Below are 19844 nucleotides of genomic sequence, written 5' to 3'. Positions count from 1 at the left end.
TTTTTAAGGCCAGACTGGATAATGCCCCGAGCAAGTTAATCAGGCCTCACCGATGACCTGGTTTGAGCAGGATGCTGGACAAGAGACCTCCAACATTCCTTCCAACCTGAATTCTTCTGTGATCACATGAACAGTTGTACATTTGTGCCTACAAGAAGCAGACGTTCCCAAAAGTCAGAATTTTCTTAGAAAGAACTAGAGCTTTCACTGTAGGGCTGACCCATGGGTCTCAGCAGAGATTAAGTATAATGTCAGTATGATACACTGGCCTCTATTACCTGTGTACTAGTACGTTTCTGTTAGTACAAACCAATACCTTACTATAAGCCTTGCTTGAAATATTTTATTTTAATGTAAATATAAACAAAAGTAAGAACATATTCTTGCAAGCAGGAACCTTTCTACATAGTGACTCTACGCACTCCTATGAGGCAATTAAAGCCTTGCAACATTAGTGCAAAAGACATAATGGAGAAAATAAAGCACTGGTGCAGTCACATGCACTTCACAAGTCAAGAGGAAGAGCTGAAAGCAGAATCAGAATTCACTGGTTTTTAGACACTCCACAAAACGTGTGGTTGTTGAGTCAAATGTTCATTATAAGTACTTTAGATACTTGCAAATGCTTTTAGTCTGCTGGAGACAGCATTAAAATCTAAGTTTTTTTTTTTTTCCTGAGGACCCATTTTCCCTTGAGAGTCATATGAAAAGCAGCTCAAGAAAGCACCATGTGTTCTTGAATTGTGTAGTGCTTAAGGCTTCTGCTGCCTGTGGGAGCCAAACATGCAGCACTTAGGCTTTATCATGGCATCCATGAAAAGAGTGCTTTCATTCCAATTCTTAGTTTTGCCTGAACTTAAGTCTCATCTTGGCTAATGACAATATTTTCCAGAAGAAAGGTCTTATCCAACTAGTAAAACCACATATAGAGTAAACTGTTTGTTTCTAGTGCTGGTAGGTAAATGCACGGTCATTTGAGTATGTGACATTCCTTTCCTTTTTTGTTCCAGTGCTTACTGTCTTCATTCGCCTGCTGTAGCAGAGGAAGGTGACCTGAACTTCAAGAGGAGTAAGTTAGAGCTGAGCAGCGACTGATACAGAAAACTCTGGGATTAATAGGTACTTCCAACTAAGCAAAAGAGAGAGAACTAGAAACCTTGTAGGTAGGGATGACGAGGAAGAAGTGTCATTATTCTTGGATTATAAGGTTGCATGAAATGTTGCTGGAGATGCATGCTCTGAGGTACATTCGTGTATGAAGGGATCATTTTCTTTTGAAATAGAAGTAAATGAATAGGAACGGAAAACTGGCAAAAAGGTATACGAAACATCTTGGAATGGAGAAATATGTCAGTTATAACCTGTGTGAGCCAGTGTGAGGTTTGAAGTCTAGACAAGTATTTTTTTAGGAATGTTTGTGAGCATGTCACCAGCTGGCATTATTTCCAGGCTTCTGTCTTTCCTTTTACTTTCTGAGATCCCCCTCATGTCAACTACAACCTTTGTGGAAGTTCGTCTGAAATATATCGGTTTTATTCCTGAGAAGTTTCTACAAGAGAAGCCTGACCTGGCGAGGTTTTCTTCTATGTGTCATCTACCTTTGTGTGTTAAGGTTCCACAGGATCTAATCCTTGAAGAATTTAGTGAAATTCTTTCACTTGAATATAGTGGTTAGATGTTGCTTAGATATCGTAATGTGGTTATAGCAGGCAAGTTTCTTCTTAGTGTCCTGAGTATAGCAACATCTTAACAAACAGACAGCTCACAACCCAACATAACAGCTTTGTAACACTAACTGTGAGTGGTGACACTGTTCTGGTGAGTGTGCAGATCTAGGTGCTTGACCACTGTAGTCCAAAATGTCAAGTGATGTTGTCTAACATGGGAACACAGGGGTTTTTTTGTTCATTTCCATTTTCTACAGTAAGATATTTTTCTTGCAGAAACTGTAGAAGAGTAATCTCTGTTTTCCAGTTGTTCCACTTTGGATTTGTTGTGAGTGACAGCCAAGTGATTATCTTAGCATGACACTGCAGGGTTCTCTGGAGGATTAAGTGAGACAGTAATTTCAGTAAAAATTGAACAGAAAATTCATGTTTTAGCAGATAAACAGAGATGGAGAATTCATATTCTTATGTATAGGCTTGCATCATTTTGTCTCACTGTGTTAAAGAGTTTGAGTCCACAGAGAGCTTCATTCAGTTGTGGTTTTAGGCATGACATGAGAATGATTCCCTGGGATCACTGTGTGATCTGCTCCTCTGGACATGCTATCGAAGATGGAAGTGTAAAAATAAACATAGATGACCTTGCATATATCTTGGGGTTCTAACAGTTGATGTAAACCTTAGTTGCACTACAAACTATCAACAGATAGCAGTAACCATGTCACATCAATTCTCCACAAACATACTGTGCCTGTCTTTTGGAGAATCACGTGAACAGATCTCTTAAGGGCCTCTGGAAGGGACTCCTTAGGCACCCAGAAATCCTCAGTGGCAGGGAAGATTAAGTCATTACAGCATTTTGTATGAAGGAAGAAACAAAATGTGTCAAAAGCCAGGTGGAACCAATTCCTGTTGGTCCCAGCACTTCTGAAGTGGTTATGGTAATAAAACTCAGAAAAGGCTCGTCTCGTACAGAAAGGAAAGACCTGTAGACCTCCAACTGCTGGCTGACTTTAGGAGTCCTAAACTGATTAGAGGAATAAGCATATCAGATAGCAAGAGAATATGGGAGTAAAGAAGGAAAGGAGGAGAAGAAACAAGACAACATGTATATTGCTGCTGGTGGTAATGGTATGTCTATATGAAAATTCCTTGAGGAGGAAGAGGAAATGACAGGAAATTTTTGAAGTGTAGGTTCCAACAGAGTGAATGTTCAGATAGAATTAGGGAGCCTGGATGAAACATTAGCTGCAATTCCAAAATCAAGGCAATACCTATCTCAAATTGTATGAAACACAAGACTATGAAGTCATCAGTGCGCTGTCTGCATTAAACCAGGATAATCAGCTACCAAGAAGCAAAACATTCAGGCTCAAGGTCTGTCTCTTTTTGGTGCTCATTTATTCCAAAAACATTTAGACAGGTATTTCTAAACAGCACTTTCCCACTCTATAGAAGCGATAGGGTTAGAAGCCCAAGTTCCCTGACGACAGCACCTATCTGAAAAGTATTACAAGAACCTCCCAGAACCAGTAGTTATGTTTGAAATTCAGCATTCTGGTTCAGTGAAATGGCCGATACTTACGTGAGAGAAAGAATAATGAAGAAAATAAGATTCCAACACAGCCCTCCACATATTTACTGCGTTCATGCACCAGACAGAAACAAAGATACTTGGGTGGACTTTGTGCCACCCAGTGTGACCTTCAAAATCAGAAGATTGTCTGCTGTACTTTACTGGTTAGCCTGTCTTTCTAGGGAGTCTCAGAAGTGCTACTTAACTTTGTCTTTTCCTGCCCCAGCAAAACAGTAATATATTCATGAGTGCCTGGTTACTGAAGCAACTGGAGCAACAGAAGAGAACGAGTCTTGCAGAGACCAGATTCTGTTCTGGAACAACGCAAGGGTTTAATTTTCACGCACCCTCCCCCCCATCATTAAGAGTGAACAGACCTTACGAGCAAGTGACTATTCTCTAGAATCACTGAAAACAGCTACCACAAAAATATCATTTTGGTGCAAAGGCACCCTTTGGTTTAGGCAAATCTTAAAATAGGCCTCAAAACTCATACTCTGAAAGCCAAGAAAGATGCCTTTTCCACACATCAGGGAGAGTGCAAGGAGATGGCATTGCTTGGCTTTTGGTTCAGAAGCAGGATTGCTTCAGAGCTGCTGTGCTCTTCAAACCCACACCAAATCTCTCTCCTGGGAATGAAGTCTTGCTAAGCATATCCTTTTTTTTTTTTTCTTTTCCTTTTAATGTTTTCTTCTAATCCATAGCTTTTTCTGCCTATTAAGGATGGCCATCCTGACTGCTGCCAGGTTTCTCAGGGTTGATGTGCTGTCTTGAGTTTCAAAGACCTCTACAACTACTAATGTAGGAATAATCATATAGGCAGTTATACAAAGAACACAAATATTTCTACTCTTATAAACTGCTGCAGTGTGCCAAAGAAGAGAAGACTTGCCTTGGTTCCAAGTTCTCACTCAGCAGCAGTTGTTGCCATGCTACCAGAACTGCTTTCCTTGATATTTAAATTTACCCTTAACAGATTTGCATTTAAAAAGAATTAACTGTTAACAGTACCTTAAAATATAAAATAACCCAACAAGATGTAAGCCTTTTCACCAATTTATTCACGTATTTTTGACCTCTACAGGTTTTTATTTTCTTTCCTAAATAAACCCCACTATAATAACAAATCTCAGAGATGAGTGAACCGATGGAATATGGAAAGGTTCTGTTTGGTAGTGAAATGAAGGTTTATATCAAGGGAGGAATATAAATTATAGTTTCAATACTTAAGGAAAATGCGCATTTTTCCTGCCTCAGTAAGTGCCTCTTGCCATCTTTCATAGTCTCTGATTTAGCACTACAAAGGGAAATCAGACTATAGTGATATTTTCTTGTTATTGCTGGCTTGTGGAGGAGAAAGGAATGTTATTTATATGTGTGTATGTGTGTATTTATATATATAAAAGATGTCCTTTAGGCACAAAATCTCGTGTTACTGGAAGACAATTCTTGATTGGAGATAAGGCAGCTTTAAAAAGAAACCTATCACTGTGATATTCTTAGCCAGTCAATCACTGTGGCTTTAATTATGTAAAAGTATTTGACATATTACAGCCCAGGAGATAAGAGCTGTCGCATACCAGATGATAGAAAGGGAAGGAATTCTGTTGGTGACTAGAAATTCCACGCTCAGTGCCGCATCAGAGGCATGAAATAAGCAGTGGAGGGGAACACTTCCTAGTAAATACGGATTTGCATTCCATTTCTGCTTCCAGTATTGTGAAGGTTATTGGTGGCAGAATTCTTCATTCCTGGTAAATGACCATCTGCTTTCTTGATTATATTACTCTATTAATATACTGACCTGTAATGTAACTGACCTCGTGTCAGTTTTATTGCAGGATTCTGTGATTGTGCGATAAGATGTATACATTGGTACCGTAATTCTCTTGTACCGCCATGCTAGCTAAGATTTAGCATTTCAACTTCTTATCAGACAGTGTCAAAGCAAAGGAAGTAAATTTGATGGCCTTGTTTTACAATTAGGGTGGAAATAAGTTCGTTAATATTGACCAGCATCATCTTGAAAGATATAAGCTTGAGTTACCAGTTTTCTTTCTGATGGTACTTAACATTTTTACAGCCATTCATAATAAATGTAAACAAGCCAAATGCCATCCAGAGTTTCTCGACCAACTGTTTTATCAGTAAATAGTCCATGGTGTTACATACCTTCCTCTATGATGATCCTAATTAAATTAATGTAGCAATTAAAATAATGTAGTAACCCACTATAGTACTAGCAAATACCATCTCAAGGCTTGGAAACATGGAATCCATAAACTGCTGCTTTTTTTGCCGGCTTCCCCATGCTCTGGCCCAACAAATCTTGTCTTATGACAGGATGAAATCCATATTGCCCTCGAGATGATATCCCTCTTATCTTCAGATGAACTTATGGCTCTGACTGGGGCTAACAACTGAGGTTGATCCTGGCTTACTGGTTAACAACTTGTAACGCATGGGTCCCATGGACACAATGACTGTCATCTCCTCAGGCTGGACTGGTAATAGTCCTGCCCCCTCCTCTCTTCTTCAGAGGATCCCGTGAGGGATGAAACGGAGGAGCTTGAGGAAAAGCTAAAAATCTTCATTGTAGTGGAGGCTACAAGCCAACTAAGTGTATAGGTCCCCTCTAGGGTGGGCGTTTATAAGGACAGCAGTAGACTCACTGCTCAAAAGACTGACCTACCTAAAGAGACTTGACGGTTTGGTATCTTCTCTGCACATATATCTGATAGAGGAAAAGAATACTGCAAGAGTGCAAAAGTGTGGTACAGCGCCACTGTAACCTCATATTACAGTAGATAGAGGGTGTGAAACGTTGGACTAAATCAATAACACACAGACCACAAACATTTACCGAAAACTTGGAATAATAGGTATGTCCATAATTATCAGTCAAAATAGTTTAAATATACTACTCAACTGGAAAATCTTGATTTGATTTTGCTATTTAGTTGGATTTTGCTTGTAACCTTCTTGCTGGCTTAAACCATGAGGATAAAAACATCTACCTTTACAAGGGAATGTATTAAATGATTTTCTGATGTAAATACGAATAGTGTGGCGGAAAAAAGAGTTTTCTTCTGTGGAGACTGTAAAAGGATGGCTTTGCAGTTATTACACTGCTTCCATTGTTGTTCTTGATGAGTGCTGTGTCAATGTGTGGGGTGTGGATGTGTTTAGTTTCGTTTTTCAAACAAAATCCCTAAATTCTGCTTAGTTAATCTGTCACCTGTAGACTTACTTATAGATTTTTAAGCTCTTTGTGGCAGGAATGTCCGCAGAGTACTTAACATAATGAAATCTTGGTTAATGGACTTCGCCACACCACACATAATTTAGGCTTTATTTGCTCCCAGCTGACAATTGTTACTACAGCAAATACAAGATGAAGAATTAAATGGAAAGGAAAATATTATGTTACTGTTCAGGGCTTGAATCTGATAGAGAGATATCAAAGGGCACAGAAGCTGATTATAGCCTTGCAATGCTGGGCTACATAGGATGGTACAAAGTTATATCCTGCAGGGAAGCCTTCTAAGTGCCTGTCAAAATCCATTGAGAAAGCCTTGAAAAAAGACTGCACAGTGTTAGGCTGTTGTTATTTTACAGTTGTGGGCAACTTCTATTATTAATGGACTGCTGCTTATCTTTGCATTTAGGTGGGTGGAAGCCATCCTTTGATTTGAACTGGGTGTAGCTCAACAGTATTTAAAAATTTCAGTTTTGGTACAAGCTACAAACTTCCCTGCAGTACTCGGGTGCCCCCAGAATGTCCCGCCAGCCCCAGCAGAACCAGCTGTGTGTCTGCCTGTAACCTCGGGAGTTCTAGTTACCACTAGGAGGCTGCCATGGTGTAGTTGTTCAGACCATAATAATTAAACTTAGAAAGATAAAACCTAGTTCATTTAATGATAGAAAAATAGGAATTTTTCATATTGTTAGAGGAATTAGTTTACCTTTGACTTTCCCAATGAGCGCAACAATTATATAATTTGTATTCCTTACGGAACATATTCTGCCAGCCTTAATGCTTTCTGCCATATATATGAAACGATAGGCAAGACATTACTTATTCTAAACCTGATTCCAGCTTTTATACACACACAGTCCTGAGCGTCAGTTGAAGGTGAACCAATCTATTTAGGAACAAATAATCAAACCACTCAGGAATAAATATTAGCAAGACTCGTTGCCATTTACATTCTTGCCTTAGTAATGAGTGATGCAGAGTAACGAATTGGAAAATGCATAGATAAATACAAACTGGACTGACCCACAATGTACCAGTGTGATGTCTCAGCTAAGATGTTTCGGTGATCTGTCAACAATTTCATTTTGAAAGGAAAAACGTCAATTCTCGAAAGTGTTATCCAAGTGCATAGCTACATTTGCTGAGACCCTAGGGAATGTGTTGTTTATTTAAATGTGTTAAGCAAAACAGAATTGTCTTGTGACAAATGAAATAAAATGCACTGGAAAGTCTTTATTTCATACTAGTGTTTATATCTATCTCTAAGGCTTAATTAATAGTACCCCAGTCCTTTGATAGTCAATATGACACAAGTGAGATAATAGACGGATACGGAGCATGAGGCTTCCTATCTGTAGGTGTCTTCCATATTGCTGTCCATCTATAACTTTTCCTTTTACTGGGTACAGCACCCTTGCACTGCAGGATTAATGCCTTTTATCCAGTAGATCTGTTTCATATGGTTTTTGCCGTGTAATACCTGTATTTTACATGCTGCAGTTAGGTCAGCTGCAGTGCAGAAAACTCCCTCTAAAATAGTGCTTCACCCTTGATGTTATGTTATATGCTTAATTTTGAAACATGTGTAAAGGTATTTAATTATTTTCCAAACAACAGAGCAGTGTTCTACAGTAATCGCTGCTCTCTGCAGAGCACTTGAGTGATGAGTCGTCTCTGAAACCGCAAGACTTTCCTAAAACTGGTACTTGGAGCTGACACTGTCTCCTTACCAGACAGTACTGTCAGAATCCATAAACCACTGCTAGTTGTCCCTCTGCCCTTGCACTCAGATTCATTGCTTCACAAAGAGAAGCAATGGCATGTTTTGGAAGCTATCAGGGACTTCAGAGTGTGTGTTCACTGGAAGATGAATGTTGTTGGTTCTTTATGTAGCATCAGAAAAGAAAGGAAGCTTTGAAATCTTCTGTTTAGACAAGAAAAATATTGAGTGAGAAAAGAAGGTAAAACATAGCTCCATGCTCTGAAAAAAAAGATCACTTTCTTTGCAATTGCAATTTCGTGGGTAGAAATCTTCAGAGTAGTCAGTTGTTTATCTGCTCAGAGCTTTTACGTAATTGGCACTTTTTCATCTTCTGCCTGCAAATTATAGGCAAGCGTTGGTGAAGTATCTGAGCAACCAAGAAGAGGGTTAACTGCTTTGCCTATGTATGTACCTGCATACCTGCATCCACGTGAACATAAGTACATCCATAAATGCATTCTTGCTCTTCAACTAGATTCCTGGAGGAAGGGACCCTTAATGGTAAACAGCCGTGGAATCTGGTATAAATACGAAGCAGATAACAGGAACCTGTTTGGTTTCTTTAAAATGTAAGGATACGAAGAGATTGATTTGGGAGAAAGATGTGAGTATACAAATATAGCTAAATCGCATAAAAACAAACACAGGTTGTAACAAATAACTAAGGATGATACGGGCAAATTGGGTACCAAGTTTTGTGTCAAGTGTTTTTCACTGACTTGGTGAAGAAGAGACTTTTTCCAGCTGTCATTCTTTGCATTGGTAGTACAAGAGTAGAGACAGTTTACATCTCAGAAAACTCAGTCTGGATCTGCCCAATTTAAGTCTTCCCTAAGGTGACACTACAGTGACATTTGGAAGTAGGCCCTTAAATAGAATTGGAAATAGGCTCTCTCTAAATATTCACCTTAATAATTATCTCTTTCTGATAGAGTTACAAGATCCTGGTCCTTCAACGTACAGAGCTTCTACAGCCTACATGGAAGATTTAGACATTTGTGTAAGTACTTGGTACTTTTTATGACACTGAAAAATCTGTCTATATGACATGGAAACTAATCTGCAGAGAAACAGAGTTCAAAGGAACTACAACTCCACCTACACTAATTTAGGATAAAAGATGATATCCTCACTTACAAGATACTGGTTGCTGTGGATGATCTATCCATAGTTGTTTGGTTTTTGTTTGGTTTTTTTTTAACAGCACTGAATAATGTGCTGAAATTGCAAATTTTTCTTTGCAACTAAATCAAGTCAATTCTACCAAGGTCCTCCATATCCAGCAATCCAATAGTGAACAGTGTTTTGGCCACTCTGTTTGCCATCCTTTGTTTGCTTAAATTATTTTCTGTTGAGCATAAGGGACAGATATTTTTGTAAGTTCACTGTTAGGTTTCACAGATGTAGGTTTAAGGAGATTATTTATGCTTTAGGATTTAATATCTACTAACATGCTGTTCATTTGCCTGATACCACTAGGGAGTAGTTCTGTCATTTGCAATTTATAAATCCTCATCTTCAGACACTCGGGTTTTCAGATAGCTGAATGTTTGAAACATCCTGCAGTTATTAGGATCATGAATTTTATCTCAAAAGAACTAATAATTTTTGTTCAACCAAAATTATTTATGCTACATATGTGATGGGTCTAGGTTCAGGATTGTTTGTTTTTTTCTTTTTAAATGTAGATAAGACTAGATAATGATAACCTGGTGGCTTATTGAGGAGTCACCTTGGGACTCTTCCTTAGTTCTATGCATGTTTGGTGAGGAATGCTGTTTTGCTGTGCCCTCTACTGATAATTTGGTGATTAGCCTTCCGGAAGGACGAGCTGAAGCTCACAGGCACACACGCAATGCTTCTTCCTTCCAAAACCCTTGCATCTGGAATGAAGAAGGCAGACTTGTGCTCTGCGTGCCAAACGAGACCTCAAGCTTTGGCAAAGTTTGTAAACAAAGATGTGACTGAGCCTTACATCAAAGCCTCACGATATCTAAGATAAGGTAAGACTATAAATTGGTTGCAGTGGCTTATGAGATCTTATATTATATGCAAACAAGCTATTCATATTGCTGTAGGGGCAGCTCCGTACAATATGCTTTGATATATTAGTGCTTTATTCCCTGTAGTAGTCTAGATGTAAGCTGTCAACTGATGAGTTTTTGTCACTTCCCTTCTAAGCAATATTCTACAGTTGCCTAGGTCTAGCAGTCAGTGCTCGTAGCTGCTTTCCCCTGGCCCCATTCGTTGCTAGGCTTCGCGTTGGCTCAGCTATTTCCTATCAGATTGTACCAGAGACAGAACTGTCAGGTCCAGAGAGAACAGGAGCTCTCTGAGACTTGCCATGCAGTAAGTGATAACCTTCTCAAAAAGCAGGATGCTTAAAACATTAAAATGCAAGAACAGAAGGTGAAATCAAAATGCGAGTCTTGCTTGAAATGTCTGAGCTAGCTAAATCTTTATGCTGCTTTCAAAGTACATTGCCTATTCTTTTATAATTAAAGCTTAATGTTATTTTGTGTGCTGCAGTGATTGATTTCAGAATAATTCCTGTGCAGAAAGCTTTGTAATAATTAATAATATTGTGTTAGAAATCTGAAAAGAGCCCTCTTTCTTTCTTGGTGCTTTTCATCCTATTCTTGGTGAGCAATTCCCTGTGCTGTGTTTCTTGTGCTGTGAGAGCCATTCTGGATTGCCGATAGGCTCGACACTCAAGCAGTTTGCAGTCAAATGACCAGATGCCTAGATTTGATAATTCTGGGCTGGGATGCTGTGAGCTACCAAAATGACGTCTCGCATTTTACAGAGAGGCTGCATTCTCTGCCCCCCGTAGTCTTACCAAGAGCTCATGCTGCATTCAGTTTTCTTTGGGCTATGAAAAACTGACAGAGAACAGAATTTCCCCTTTCAAGTTTTATTATGTTTTCAGTGCTGCTAAAACAGAAACGTCTATTCTGTTATACTGTAGTTTTGCAATAGAATACATCTTAAGTGTATTTTGGTACTGCCAAGTATCACAAGATTATTAATATTTCATAGAACTTTCTTCTGTATTAAAAAAAAAAGGCAATTTCTCTGCCTTGTCTGACATTCAAACATTAGAAAAATACAAAGAAACCAGAAAGATGACAAGAAAAGAGGCAAATAGTTGTGTATCCTTTCTGCACCTGTGCAAAGGTCATTTTTGTTCACTAGGAAGCTGAAAGATGCTGCAAGATGAAGCCTACAGCATATAAGGAATGAAGGAACAGGTAAGGCCAGAGGCAGAACTTCTGGGTCCATCTGCTGCCCTCACATGTGTAGTGGGAAGGTTCAGAGCAATTTGGGGGAAAAAAAACCCTTCCCTTCTAGAACTGCCAAGTTATGCAACACACATACAGTGCAATACTCAGAGAACATAATTTGACCTTGAAAAAGTCAAAAGTTTTTTTCACAAATCTCCAGAAAATACTCTTTGCATGGAAAGGTGCTTGATTTTGTGCATTTAAAACAGGAATTAATTCTTCCATGAGATGTCTAAATTGAATTTCTTACGTATCTCAGTGGTGTTTCCGAAGATTGCTGATACGGGTATGTCCAGTTTTAATACAATTGTGGCTGATCCTGACTAGATTTACTCTGTTTTGGTTTATAGTTCTGCTACAGCTTTGAATGAAGTCCCTTCATGAGGCATCTTGTACTACATACAGAAGTACCCCTAGGGCATTGTATAAATTAATATTCCATCCATGAATGTAGCTAGTAGTTAATTTGGCAGTGAGAAACAAGAGACTAGATTACTGATTAATTATAATCAAGCTGAACAGAATGCTCACATGTATGCTGAACCAAGGTATTAATATATTAGTGATGGCCTTTTGCAATCTGCAGCCTATTTTAGTAGTGTTAAATGCAGCAGATTAAGAAACAAATAAGAACAGTGGTAAATAGCAGCAGTATTTTTAGTTTAGCGAGTTAAAATTTTATGACTGGCATAGAGCATTTGAGTTTACAGCATCTTCAAGTTTGGCATAGGGAAATAAAAGAATTCTCAAGAGTTGACTTGTGCTACGACCTGTCACATCCTATTATGCTGTTTCCAGCACTTTCTGATTTAAAACAAAACAAACTTATAATTTATAGAAAGGGGAGGATATGAAGGTCAATAACAGCAGCCAGCAAGTACACCTGGAATAATACCATGATTGCTGTCAGTGACTGTTCGGAGTAATTGTGTCTGATGATTATCGTAAGAATAATTAGGTCTTGCCACCTGGGAAGAAGCTTCAGAAAAATACCATAAGGAAATATTCTTGAATTACAGTAATCAAATGAAATCTAGATAAACACAAGAATATGGCCTCTTAAGCACGCACAAACAGAAATGAACAAATTAATCTCTTCTGGTTTTGTGTGTGCAAGGAGAAGAGATGCTCTCGAGCCTGTTCACCTGGGCTTCAAACATCTCTGCCCCAGTTTTGTTTGTGAAAACATGGCTGCTCTTTCTAGGTTTTATTTTAAAACAATCATAATTTAAACAGAAAAACATTAGACTTTTTAGTCTTCCTAATGCCTTATTGTACAGTGTCACAGGGCCATATATAGCCTGATATGATATGTTTTAAAGGTACATAGCTATCCGTTTTGCTTGTTCCTGATATGCTGCTTTATGCATATGCTCCTGTTTTTGTTGCCCTTAATCAGTTGCTCTAAGCCTGCTTCCTTGGCATCACCCAGACCTCAGCACTCCGTACAGCTGTAAAAAATAGTGGTCATGCTTAAAGTATATTTGCTGGGTTATTAAGCTAATTCTTCTGCATCGTGTCAGGATTTCAGTGTAAAGATTTTGGAGGAAAAGTCTTAAATTCACTTGAGCTTAAATGAAAGGTGAAAAAGTACAGGGAGGCGGGGAGGGGGAGAAATCTCAATTATATCAGGCTTTTCCTGAACAAACAAGATATGCTGCCTAGAGGCTGCAGTTTTGCAAGAGTGTAGTTGTAGTCTACCAGGCTGGCTGAGAACTGGAAACAGCATTTTCATTTGTCATGCAGTATAATCAAATCTGATGCAGATATGCAGACCTGCAGAACAGTGATAAGACATCAACACTTATTATTATGCTGCACAGAGTGTAAACAGGACTAGTTTGGGGTATAATGTAAGGGATTTTTGCCAGTGTTTCATTTATTGTCTGTAACTAGTGACATGCAGTGATTTTCTGTGCAGAGCAGTAGCTATTTTATTTTCTTCCAATAACTTGCCATAATTGTGTTTCTGAACGCAAAGAAAATCTTTCTCAAGATGGCAACTAGCGATGCAGGAATAGCAAACACTGGTTTTGAGAATTTACCCCTAGTTAGGTAGCTAATCCTTAGCCCCTTCAGCAGAAGGTTATACTATTCATACAATTAAGGTGTTGCAGGACTGAGCTTTTTCATTACCAAAGCACTAACATTTATTTTTAATACAGTGCTCTACATCCCTTTTGTGCAGACCGATGAACGTTTGTTCCCCAGGCTGCTGCTTCACAGTTGATAGTGATTTTTTGGCTGCAGTTGGAGCAGAATAGGAAAATGAAAATAAATAAGGATAGATAGCTTGTCGTTGTGGTTTGGAGTTGACTGATGAAACTGAATTATCTTTGCCTAGCTGTTTAAAATCTGCGGTGACTACAGTAATATGGATTAGAGACAAATGGGAACATTTTGGAAGGATTTTGAGAGACATCTCATAATCCTGATAGGCTGCAAAACAACTGATGAGGTATGCAGAACTTCTTAGAACTGATAGGAAAGAATTACACGTATTCAAGATTTTACAGTTTAGTAACTGTTCTTCCACATAATGTGCATCATTTACTTAGACAATTGCATGATGTATAGGAAGGTTTGTTTCTTCATTCAGTTTATTTCTAAGGTCCCTCTGCATTACTTCACATCCATCCCTTTCTCTTGAACCACACTTCAAATCCATAACCCCAGCATCATTTATGAAATAATCTATTTCTGGAAAATATTAAGCAGAATAATATCTCAAAATTTCAGCTCAGTTGAATTATATGTTGACTTTAAGTATCCTTGTATGTATAATTTTGTATGTGTATGTTTTTCATCAACTCTGACTGTTAGAAAACTGATGATAAAAGGATAGGCTGTACAAACTGTCCCTGGAAAAATGAATCACAAGGTCTCAGGTGCAGACAAAGCTTTCTGCACCAGACTGCTGGGCTAACTTAAGGGAAATGGAGTCAATGATTTTGTAAAATACTGAGGCATTTATAAAGTGAGAATAAATCAGGCTGTAAACCGTAGTGTCACTTGCTATCTAAAAGTGATCCCCAAAGAATTTGAAGTATATTTAATTTTCCCACGGTGTCACTTTGAAATTAAAGTTTTGTGATTATAAAATCAGAAATGTTCAAATAAGAAAAGAGATTGTGGCAAAATACATACTCCCTCAAATGTTTTTATGCTGTTGGTATTTTTAAGAATCTTCCTTGTAAAGAGAATACAATAGTGATGTTAATTACTATAAAAGCAGGACATTCTTTGCAGTCGCTAGGTATCATCTAAATGATTTGTGTATCGGGAAATAGTAGTTTAACGAGGAAGTGCAGTTTTCTACTAGATGTGTTCTTCAGTAGTGTAACAAATAGCCAGGTGTAGTAATCAGAGAAATTAAGAGACCGATCAGGATTTGCATACAGTTAAAATCTACATTAATTTTCTACCTAGAATGGATGCAAGTCAAATCAAAAATTACTTTTCCTAACAACAGGTGAAGTACAGGTTATCATTACCAGCATGTCATCTAGTAAGCACAGTCAGTGTTGGAATATTGTAAGTTCATTTTTGTTTCCTTTGTTCCTATGTGTGCCTTGATTGGCAATACAGTTTTTTGTGACTGGGTCCCTGCTGAAATGTATCTCGAAAAACCCGCAGTGAAATGAAAAAGAAACTACAACTGGGAACTTAATGAATGAGCCGTGTACTCATTCACTGAAAATTCAAATTAGGTCCAGTAATTTCACTAATAACTTGGAGAAAATTAGTTCTCATCACCCAGGAGTAAATATGCCAAGGAATAAGGATAAACTCTTTCTAGGAATGATGTCATATCTATAGTATTTTTCGTAGGGGTTTTATTTCACTTTTCCAGTTTTAAATGTTTTATTTGCTTAAGTCCTTAGCACTTAGATACTGTGCAGTCTGTTGATTTTGTTCTCCATGGTGCAGCTAACAAAATGGATGAAAGCAAATGGTGATAATAAGACTAGGCTTCTTCATCTTCACAGCACTGTACAGATATTTTAATTAATCACCCCAGTACTGTTGCAGAATGAGTAACTATTATCCTCAGTTTCACTTATCTGTAACACTTCGTTCTTTTTTTTTAAAAAAAAAAACAGAATACTTCAAATTTGCACAATCAAAATTTTGATGTTCTGTTTTATTTAGCATCTGGGACCTCAGAGTGCAGTACTTCAATGAAATCATCATATATTAGCATATAAATTAAGTCAGTCTGGTGTTCTGAGTTTCTCCAAACTGTTTCTTCAGAAATCAAAGAAACAAGTTAATGTTAAGTTGCTGGCAAAGCAGGAAGAATTCTGTTCATGTCCCAAGTATGAGTAACTGAAAAAAGTCTGTCTGGTTTTATATAAAGGAACTGAATAAAGTTTTAAGGTGATAATTACAAGATCTGAGCTTGCTCTTTAAGAAAAAAAATCTTCTGAATATAAGCTGTCATAAAACATCATCTGTGTCAAGTAAAAGTTAATAATTTGGCACTGTCAAACATATATTTTTACGTGGAGTAACTGATCAAGAATAAAATGTCTGTTCTTCCTACAGAACAACCAAGCGATAAGGTCTCTCTCCCTGAAACCTTTTGCTGCTCACATTCCTCCTGATAATAAACCCATAATTTATTATTCATAATCAACTTGAATTACCCATTTGTATAAGCTCTGAAGAAAGATTATTTTAAGAAAAAACCTGACATACTCATTATCTTTACTGTCCACAAGGCACAGTTCTTTGGAGGCTTTTTGGAAAATGTCCCTTGTGCAACGTCTTGGCATAGTAGCCTCCATATGCCATCTATTAACCTGGTATTGGTAGAAGCGTTATTCTCTGTTTTGGTGGTTCCTTTACAACTTCATGCCCCAAACATGAGGATGAACAATTCTTTTCTGCCCACACAGTCGAGTACGGCACAGGCTTTTCTTATTCTGATCTAGTGGGATGTCCCAGCCCATGGCAGGGGTGTTGGAACTGGATGATCTTTAAGGTCCCTTCCAACCCAAACTATTCTGTGGTTCCAAAAAGAAAGTTATTCCCTCTTTGACCTTTAAAATACATACTTGCTAAAGCTTTGTTTGAAATCTGTGGGGTTGTTCATCAGGTCAGATTTGCTAAGAAACCTGGCAGCGTCTCTGAAAATGCTTGGGTTGGGATGCTGTTTATTCATTCAGGGTGCATACGTGGTTCTGTGGGTTACACTTGGAAAATGCTGCAGTGTGGTGCAGTGGTACATCAGCTCACTGCCACCTTTTGGCACCGATCCCAAGGGCTGAATCTTATCGCAGCCAAATTTTGCAGTACTTCTAAGCCCTGCTGTGTAAAGGACTTGAGAAAATTAACTGATTTCTTAACTGTAGATCTCAAGGACGTTATAATAAAATAATGTAGTGATATAATAATGTACAGTTAAGTCTAAATGGCAGATTGTATAATCCTATTGCACAAGAAATGCATCTCAATAAGCTGAGAGAATGTGTTTAGAATGCTATGGAACCAAGTTATTACAGCAAGATCAATTAGACATGATTGACCTCAGAGGCCTATTTAAATTACTTCAGTAGGAAGCATTAATATCTAGGGTGTAGCTTCTAGGAAATGTGCCATATTAGCTGGAACTTTCTCTCACAGACTTTTAATAACTGAACAGATAATTTACTGAGTGTGGTATAAAAGACTGCATATCTTAAAGCCAAATAATTAGATAGCATGTTAACGTTAAATTTCAGTTTTTGAAACAGCCTTAGAAATTGTTTTGAGTCTAAAACCAAACCGCTTTCTCTCAGAGTTTTAGAAAGCCTTAATTTCTCATTTCTGTTAAGAACTATTACTTGCATGACTGCAGCAGCAGTTGTAGAGGAGCATAAGGGAAACCAATGCTACAAAATTTGTAGATCGGAAAACCAGACACTGAAATACAAAGAACTTTCTGATTTTACTTCCTCTTGTGATAATTTCAGGTATTTTCATTAGAGAAAGTTCAGCATTAACTTCAAGTTTCCTATAGCATGTGATAAGGGAGAGAAGTAAAAATATTTTGGTGTTAGTATAGATGTCCTATATAACACCTTTGTAGCCCAGTTTCAGCACTTTTTTGAGGACTTTTCTATCTGTTTGCAAGAGGGGGGAAAAAACCAAACCAAACAGAAAAAGCTTTAATTTCCTGTAGAGCTAGAATATTCAACAGAGCTACAAAATAAGCTCGAAATTTTTTCTGGTCCTTAGTGTTCATTTCCATCTCAGCCACATAGTTTTGGGGCAAGTCGCCTCAGACACTCAACCACATCTGCCAATACGGAAACGGTGGCTACGACTAGATCCTATCTTTGCTCAACTGCATCAGGCAAGGCAACACCTACATGGTAAAACACACTCAGCCTCACTTGAGGCTGGGAGGAATCCCATCCTTACTCAGGTAAGCACAGCAGTAAGCTCTGAAAGCACAGATGTGTCCCTGTACCCCTGTGTACTGCTGTCCCTCCAGCAGCACAGCAGGCACAGAAGCAGCTTGCCAAACAGTGATGTTATTAAAAAAGGTCCATGCTAGTAGCTGCATGATTATTCACAAAGCACTTGGACTATTAATGATATCACTTACTCTAGGTCCTGTGTCGTCATGATCTTATCCAGCTTGTGCAGAAACATCATCTGTCTTCCCTTGAAGAGCAATGTTTCCACTACCCTTCTGCATAGATAGTCCATCTATATCTAATATATCTACATCCTGCAAATTAATTATGAAAATTCCATTTTGCTGTACTACCCACCCACCCCAAATCCGTAAAAGTCAGAAGAGGCAAATGGTGCGACAATACTGGTGTTTACTGTGATTGACCTAGCACTACAGTCTGTGTTCTCCTTTGCAGGAGCGTATTGGCTTTCACTTTGTAGCTAAACCATGAACTTCTTAGGACATGAAAAATGTTATTGTTCTTTTTTTGACTGCCCACTGCAGCTATTACAGCTATTACTTTGTAATGTGGATAGTAAACTGTAGTAGACTCAATTAATTTTCTCTGGCTCAGCAAACTGCCAGCACAGGAACGAGGCCTGTGTAGATTTCCCATGCTCTTGGGAGAGAGAAGAGAAAGGAGTATGATATAGTTCTCTACCAAATCTATTGCAGGTCTTTTTTTCTCAGTTTTTGTTATACGAATAATTTCTTTTCTCCAATGCAGTAACATGTAATTTGAACTTAGCTTGTGCTTTTGTCCAGTAAGAATTAGTAAAAACATTTATAGAGTATAGGAAATGATCCCACTTTCTCTAGAAGATGACACAAATTAATTCTTTTTAGAGAATACCATCAGTAAGCTATAAAAAAATATTAAAAAATAATTGGATTCTACTGCAAATTTTCAGCTTCTATATGCATGTCATGTTCATTGCCTTAACCTATTTAAAATTACTTTTGAGGAACGACTGCATGATCTCTAGGGAGATGAATAAGAACTTCAGTCTTCAGAAGTTAGTCAAAGCTTTCATTACAAACGTAGATATGAAGTAAGTTGAGCATAGAGATTGCCTGTGTTTCCTGGTGTGAGATACCCTCCTTATTCTAAGTTTTTACACTTCTGGAGAGCAGGTGAGATAATCTAAAGCTATCTAAAACTACCAAGTGGTTTTACTAAACTTCTTTTCTTCTTTTTTTCACCCATTAGAAGTTCAAATTTCCCCCCACATATTACTCCAAAATTATTTATTACTTTTCCAAGGTCAGGACTTCAACCTTGCTTATAGGCCTAGGTGATTTCCTGGCATTGTTCAGAAAAGGTAGATTATTGGTTCTGGATGATTTCAGTATAAGGAGTATTCACCAGTGACACAGCTATGTCAAAAGTGAGCAATTTAACACCAAATTAAAAGAATTTTGTATTGTCTGTACTTGAACAGATGGTACCCTTACTCATTTTGTGAGCATAAATTACTACTAAGCTTAAAATAATTTGTTCACTCCTTAGAACTGTAGCCAGTAACTTACTATCTAGCTGCAGGAGTTTTCACATTCATTGGCTCAGCCAGTGATCCAAAAGCTCTTGGAACATGATGTTCCTTTTGTGACACTCCTGGGAGGACTTCAGGCCACTTCAGGCCTCTGAACCAAAAGATGAATATGAATTTATTACATTTGTGAAATAATGCTATGTATCATCTTACTATAAAAGCTCCAAACGTGATTCAATACACATTAATCACATAAATAAAAATGAAGATATGCCTGTGGAAAAACAGTGCGACAGAAATTGATAAGGCCACTTCCTATAGGTATTGTAATCTCAAATAATATATTGATAATTTG

At 37.9% G+C, this 19844-nt stretch overlaps 1 protein-coding gene across 3 annotated transcripts in view; it reads left to right on the top strand.

Annotated features, from left to right (window-relative positions):
* The first annotated feature begins 1010 nt into the window (after positions 1–1010).
* Positions 1011–19844, top strand: part of APBA2 (amyloid beta precursor protein binding family A member 2) — a 73700-nt gene continuing 54866 nt past the window's right edge. For 2 of the 3 annotated variants that reach the window (XM_069866464.1, XM_069866462.1), the window contains exon 1: positions 1011–1119. The gene's annotated coding sequence lies outside the window, so the exon portion shown is untranslated. The remainder of the gene's footprint in view (positions 1120–19844) is intronic. The other variant, XM_069866463.1, reaches the window with a different exon arrangement.

This window comes from Phaenicophaeus curvirostris, chromosome 12 (assembly GCF_032191515.1).
Source record: "Phaenicophaeus curvirostris isolate KB17595 chromosome 12, BPBGC_Pcur_1.0, whole genome shotgun sequence".
Classification (NCBI taxonomy): domain Eukaryota; kingdom Metazoa; phylum Chordata; class Aves; order Cuculiformes; family Cuculidae; genus Phaenicophaeus; species Phaenicophaeus curvirostris.
This window is presented reverse-complemented; position numbering and strand designations above follow the sequence as displayed.